This window comes from Marmota marmota, unplaced genomic scaffold, assembly GCF_001458135.2.
Source record: "Marmota marmota marmota unplaced genomic scaffold, marMar, whole genome shotgun sequence".
Taxonomy (NCBI): Eukaryota; Metazoa; Chordata; class Mammalia; order Rodentia; family Sciuridae; genus Marmota; species Marmota marmota.
In genome coordinates, this window is record NW_025999900.1 from 52,119,628 (window position 1) to 52,126,885 (window position 7,258).

General features: G+C 34.2%; 1 pseudogene; it reads right to left on the reverse strand.

Annotated features, from left to right (window-relative positions):
• Positions 1-2,548: 2,548 nt before the first annotated feature.
• LOC125615410 lies at positions 2,549-2,702 on the reverse strand (annotated as a pseudogene).
• Positions 2,703-7,258: the final 4,556 nt, after the last annotated feature.

Genomic DNA, 7,258 nt, shown 5'->3' on the forward strand with positions numbered 1-7,258 from the left:
TTGGTTTAATTCACTCCCATGTAGATAATCAATTTTCACTCACACCAATTTTTGACTAGGTCCCATTTTGTCCCCTATATATATAGTTTCCATGTAAGTGTGGTTCTGTTTTTGAAGTTTGAGTCTGTTGCCCTGCTGTATTTTTCCAAGTCTATTTAGGATTGTTTTAATATCAGAAAATGACATTTCATAATTTTCTTCACAAAGTATTGCCACATTTCTCGCAGAATCCTATTTTCCAATAATTAGATACTTTATATTTTTGCTTCTCCTATAAGGGACATTTCATACTAACTTTTTATTATGTATTTACTTATATGTAAATACACAAAAGATTTCCTTAGATCATTACACAAATTTAATATCATTAATTTAAATAATCTGTAGCAATTTTATTGTCTTATATAATCAAAAATATTACCAGGAAATATTAATAAGTTGGAGTCGTCCTTTTTGATTCTTTTTCCCCCTTTTACTTGTATTGCGCCACTAGTTAAAAATTATAGATTAGAGTTAAATAATACTGTGAACTTAAGTGATATTAAATATATTGTTCATAATTTTAGAAAGAATAAGTCTATCATTTTATCAAAAACATGATGTTTACTAGAGAATTTTTAAATTTGCTTTTTATCATGTTGTTTTAGCTTCCATCAATTTTGAATTGCTAAGAGAATCCAGAATGGGTTGAGAATTTTCTCAAGTGTTTTTTTTTTACTTAACTTATAGACAATATGATGATTTTTCATGTGTAATTTGTTAACATGGCAAAAATTATTATTAGAGTTCCCAATTTTAAATTATCAAGATTGCATTTTCCTCTTTTGACATGAAACCCAAATTAAGTGTAAAGCATTTTGAATTCTAATATCAAGGACTTTTTAGCCTTTGACAATATGCTTGCATATATTCTCAACTTTTTCATTCTTTCTGTCTCCGAATGGGTTTGTGTAAGAGGGAACTTATTTTTGTTCTTCCTTTTTTAAACTTTGTTTATTTATTTTTTTAATGTGGTGCTGAGGATTGAACCTGTGCCTCACTTGCACAAAGCAAGCACTCTACCACTGATACACAACCCCAGCTCCTTCTTTGTCTTTTTTGATACTTGGGATTGAACATGGGGGCACTTTATCACTGAGCTACATTCCAGGTCACTTAATTTATTTATTTATTTTTAAATTTTGGGATAGGGTCTTGCTAATTTGCTTAGATCTCACAAAATTGCTGAGGTACCTTTTTTTTAGTTTTTAGTTTTTTATTGACTTTTTATAAAATAAATGACAGCAGAATGCATTGCAATTCTTATTACACATATACAGCAAGATTTTTCATATCTTTGGTTCTATATAAAGTATGTTGACACCAGTTCGTGTTTTCATACATGTACTTTGGATAACGATGCCTACCACATTTCACCATCCTTGCTAATCCCCTGCCCCCTCCCTTTCCCTTCCACCCTTCTGCCCTATCTAGAATTCACCTATTTCTCCCATGCTCCCCCTCCCTACTCCACTATAAGTCACCACTTCTATTCAACATAGTTCTTGAAACACTGGCCAGAGCAATTAGATAGACAAAAGAAATTAAAGGGATATGTATATGAAAAGAAGAACTTAAATTAGCACTATTTGCTGACAATATGATTCTATACCTAGAAGACCCAAAAAGCTCCACCAGAAAACTTCTAGATCTAGTAAATTAATTCAGCAAAGTAGCAGGATATAAAATCAACACCCATAAATCAAAGGCATTTCTGTATATCAGTGACAAATCCTCTGAGAAGGAAATGAGGAAAAGATTACAATAAACTAAAAAAAAAAAATAAGATACTTGGGAATCAACTTAACGAAAGAGGTGAAAGATTTTATAATGAAAACTACAGAACCCTATAAAAAGAAATCAAAGAAGACCTTATAAGATGGGAATATCTACCTTGCTCTTGGATAGACAGAATTAATATCAAAATAACCATACTACCAAAAACCCTAATCAGATTTAATGCAATTCTGATCAAAATCCCAATGGAATTCCTAATAGAAATAGAAAAAGCAATAATGAAATTAATCTTGAAAAATAAGAGACCCAGAATAGCTAAAGCAATCCTGAGCAGGAAAAGGGAAGCAGGTGGCATCACTATACCAGACCTTAATCTATACTACAAAGTAAGAGTAACAAAAACAGCATGGTATTGGCACCAAAACAGGCTGAGTCACCCTTGAACTTGCAAATCTCCCGTCATAGCCTCCTGGTCATTGGATTGCAGGCATGTGCCACTGAACCTGACTTTTGTTTTTTTAAACAGGGAATTATTTCATTTGAAAAGTGGTTAAATGGATAAGCCTTGTATTTTATATTAGAAATTTTCAAAACTATCTATTCAGCTTACTTTGTGGTTATACAATCATTATTTTATTAATATTTAATTCTGGTTTTTGAATTGGAAATCTGTGGCTTTTGGTCCAAGGTTACATATTAATAGCATTAATCTACTAAACACGCAGAAATTGTCTATGATGCTTACATTTTATTTATTTTTAATTTGGGAAAGTGAGAATGTAGATCCGCACTACCATGAATCACACAGTTGTGTTTCCCACATTTCGGGAATCATAGAGGTCTACACAGCAGTGTAAAATGGATAAGTCTTAAGCTGGGAAAAAAACACCATCTTGATCATGGTATGTCCCCTGTCAGGTAAACAAATGTATATATCAATTTGGTTAGGCTTTAATATATAGTTATTCAATCAACACAGAGCTAGATATTGCTGTGAAGGTAATTTGTGGATGTTGTTACATTCTATAAGCGAGGGATATTAAGTAATAGTGATTATTCTTGATCATGTGGGTGGGTATTATTTATTCATTTAAATGGCCTTAGAACAAAGCAGAGTTTTCTTTGCAAGAAGAAATTCTACCTCATAACCTCAACATTGATGCCTGCCCAAGATTTTCCAACCTGACATCTTGTTCTACCGATTTTGGACTGTCAGCCACTATCACATAAACCAATTTATTTTCTCCCATTGATTCTATTTCTCTGGGGGAAGCTTAAGTGAAACAATGTTTTAGGTAAATTCTCATTCTCTATGTTCCATCTCTGCCTTCCCATCTCACTTGACTGGAAGCTACCACAGGTCATAAATGCAGAGAGTATTAAGCACAGACTTAGCCTCTCCTCTAAGTTTTATCTTTGATCTAGATACCTCAAGAGTGACAAGCATTTTTCTTTGATATACCAGAAGAGTGGAACTCCTAATCTCCAATACTCCAATACTGTTTGTAGAACCCAGAAAATTGGTACTTCCAATATTGCTCACAATTTGGGTTTTAATCCCTCAAAGGTCCTTAGTCTGATTTTGAGGCTGGGAATGTCTTCTTCCCTAAGGGGTTATGGAGTCTGTACATCAACCTATGCTCTGAGTCCTCCTGATAATGTTTACAGTTTTCTGCCTCTATAGATAGAGAAAGACTAGCATTTTTCATTTTTTTTCCAAAATGTAACTCTAATTGATTTTTCTAAGGAGTAGGCTTTCTGCAAGTTTTCTATTAGAAATTTTCTAAATGAAATTCGGGGTGAATGCTTATAAATGATGTCATCTTAAGGAAAAATTTTAGATTACTGTTGGACAGTAAGAGCAGATAAACTGTGTTATCAGTGTGTTTTACCCTTCTACTTATTTCTAACATCTGGTGCAGAGTACAATAGTGTAGGCAAGCTGTGAATGGAAACTGGACACTTAATTGTTCTTGATCATGTGGGTGGATATTATTTAATCATTTAAGAATGATTTAAGAATCTTCAGGTAAGTCTGTGTATATCTGTCAGCCAGCGTCCTCCATTTGAATGGAGGGAAAACTATGAAAACATCCAGTGAGGTCCTCTTAGATTTTTATGGTTAGTTTCCTTCAAAAGCTTTTCTTTATAGAGTTCCTATAGGTAATGTTGTAGTCAACTTTTTTGCTGCTGTAACTAAAAGACCCAACCAGAACAACTATATAGGAGAAAAAGTTTATATGAGGGCTTATGGTTCCAGAGGTCTCTATCCACAGACCATAGGCTCCATACCTAGAGACTGGAAGTCTGAACATCATGAAGAAAAGAATGGGAGAGAAAAGCAGCTCACAAGTTGATCAAAAAGCAGAGAGAGAGGTCTTCACTTGCTAGATACAAATATATACCGGAAATCATTGCCTCCCAATTCTCAATTCCTCCAGCCACACCCTACCAATTCAGTTACCACTCAGTTAACCCCTATCAGGGTATTAATTCACTTATTGGGTCAAGACTCTCACAACCGAATCGTTTCTCTTAACCTTCTTGCATCATCTTACACATGAGCTGGGGGGATACCTCATATCCAAACCATAACAGGTAATAATAGAAGATGAAGGCAATACAGGTTTGGGCCTGAAACAAAAGATAAAATCCTTTGCAAACAATTTAAGAAAACAAAAGAACCCAGAGATTTACTCCTAAATGGAGAGAAGGCCTGCTAAACAAATGAGTACACACCCTATAGTATGAGGATATAGTGTCAGGTCTGGCTCCTAAACTGAGTCTCAGGAATTCTATCCATGTGCAAGTTTGACTTGTGGTCACCACATCAGGAAAAACAAGGTGTGGGATTGTTCATCTTAACTCATCAGGGCGTATTTGGCATGGAGACAAGAACTCTGTCTTGGCTCTTAAGTTTCACTGTAACCTCACCTCAAAACCATAGATCTCTAAAACATATGGAACTATCTTTTCCAAAGTCACTCACATGACTTATTACAGAAAAGGACAGATTGGATTATATAAAGGTGTTAAAACTAGGCATCAGCTTTAAAAAATGGCCATGATTTATGAACTCAGGAAACTGGTCTGTATTCCTTTTCCAGTTTAATTTTTTTAAAACATTAAGAGCTCAGATATTTCTAATGATTATCAAAATATTGATGCCTTATTCCAACTGACACATTCAAATATACTTTCTGTCAAACATACATTTGTTCTCAAATTGTACCATATGATGCTCTTCAAGTTCATTCATTTTCCATCTGTTTATAGCACAAGAATAGCAATCTTTACAAAATAATGTGTATTTAAATGAGTATAAAAAGAAAAATACAATTTCTATGTTATTTTTAGCTGAATGTAAATTTTAGACTCATACTGCTCATATTTTTTCTATATGCATCAAGAGTATTTTATGATTTAGAATATATTGGAGGAGATTTTCTTAAAGAAAAAAGAAAAAAAAATATGCTACTATCAATTAAAACATTGGTAATTATCTAAGAGAAAAATAAATTCAATAGTACAAAAATTGAGTACACAGCATGAAATAACTACATTTAGAAACTGCCAAGTGTAATGAAATTTGGAAACATGTTGCATTTCCTAATAGAATGAACACATCCACAATGAGATTTGTAAAATCCCCTTTCCTTCGGGTGGAATATCCACATGCTCTTTTCTGGTAACATGCCTCCAACTTTCCAACCTTTAATATTCCGAATTTATATTATTTTATTATATCATTTTATTTTGTTAAGATAATGTAAAAACAAGAGAAATAAATGTGGTTTTGTTTTAAATGTATTACATCACAATATGGAAAATAAGCACAGCTCCAAAATTAAGCTCTGGAAAGCCTGAGTTTCAACTTTTCAAGGTGACCATAATCTATGTTTCCACCAAACATGAAAATATATATCATCATAAAAGGTTTCCATGGTAACTATTTTTTAATGCTGAAAATTGACTAATTTATCTCAGAAGATTGCCCTTCATTGGCTTTGGACAAATAATGGGTCTTTATTTATTCATTTTAAAAGTTCTTCAATATGTATTACTCTGATTTTTGCTCATTACAACTATAGGGACACAGGTTATCACTGGCTCTATTTATCATGAAGCAACCAACATGTAGCTAACTAAACTGGCTGTATAATTAAATGATCTAATTGGGAAAGAAAAGATAAGAATTAGGTATTTTTCAGATCACCAACACAAATTCCCAGATTAGACCCTATGAAATAAGATTAGGCGTTAATACTCGAATACTACTAGGTAAGGAGAGAAGATTCTCTCAGGTGCCAGTGACCCCTAATTGCCAGGCCAGATTAATTTGGAGCATGATATTTATTAACTGCTACAAATAAATAAATTCACATTTTAAAAACATGTATAAGGCACTTTCAGGTTTTAATTATCAAGATTCCAAATCCTTATGACAAGGCACTTTGACCCAAAATTTGAGATTCTTAACCTCTTACAGCCTCAATTGTTCTCATACAAAAGGAGAATAATAATGCTTCTTCTACTTTCTTGATCAGACTATTAGACTCTCGTTGGGAATAAAAAAGAAAAGGATTTAGATAGTTGTTTCCACTAATCAATGTACTCCTCAGTAACCACTTCTGGAAATGCTTTTGCTCTCAGGTGAACTTTACAACTCTCCAGTCAAAACACTTTCTCTCAGGATGCAGAGTTATTTTGTAATATAGTAGGGGAAAGTTCTCAAAGCAAAGACCTGTAATATCAAGATTAATCGCTCCCAGTGATGAGGTGGTTTTCATTAAGAAACCCTAAGACAATCTTGGCACAGTTAGACATCTAACCTTGTCTCATTAACATTGTAGTATGCATCTCATTGAAAGAGTAATCGGCTGTCTCCTCCTTCATAAAAGGAATATCTCCCACTCCCAACACAGCCCCTTGTTTAGATGTTTTAAAATATGCTTTCAAATTCTTTAACACTGTCCTTATTCAGAGGTAGGACCTATGATCCGCTCCCCAGTCCGCTAGATCATTGGTATATAGTGAGGGTCTGAGAGTGGCCATTCAAACATGGTGTGTCCCCAGGACACTTGTACTTGGAGTGTTGAGTTGCTATGGAAGGTCTCTAACTCCCTGTGAGCAAGCCAAGCCCTATGGAGACGTGCTGCCCAGTAACTACTCTCATTTATCTTCACTGGGACCAGTCTTTGCATCCTTTATCCCAGACTCCAGAACAGGAGAGAAAGAACTTTCAGATTAGTTTAGGGTCCAGTCATTGGAAGACCAGCCTTTGAGTCTTCTTAGACATGGCACAAAATGAAAAACTATCTCCTTTCTTCTGTGTTGTGAACTTATGGCCTATGGATTCTTGAGAAAGGAAGAAAAACAAAACTAAAAAAACCTAACTACTATCTGTCGCGACTTCTTGCCCGCAAGAAAGACGCAACTCAAGAATCTTCTTTCAGCAGTTTTATTCAGGCCCCTGATAGTT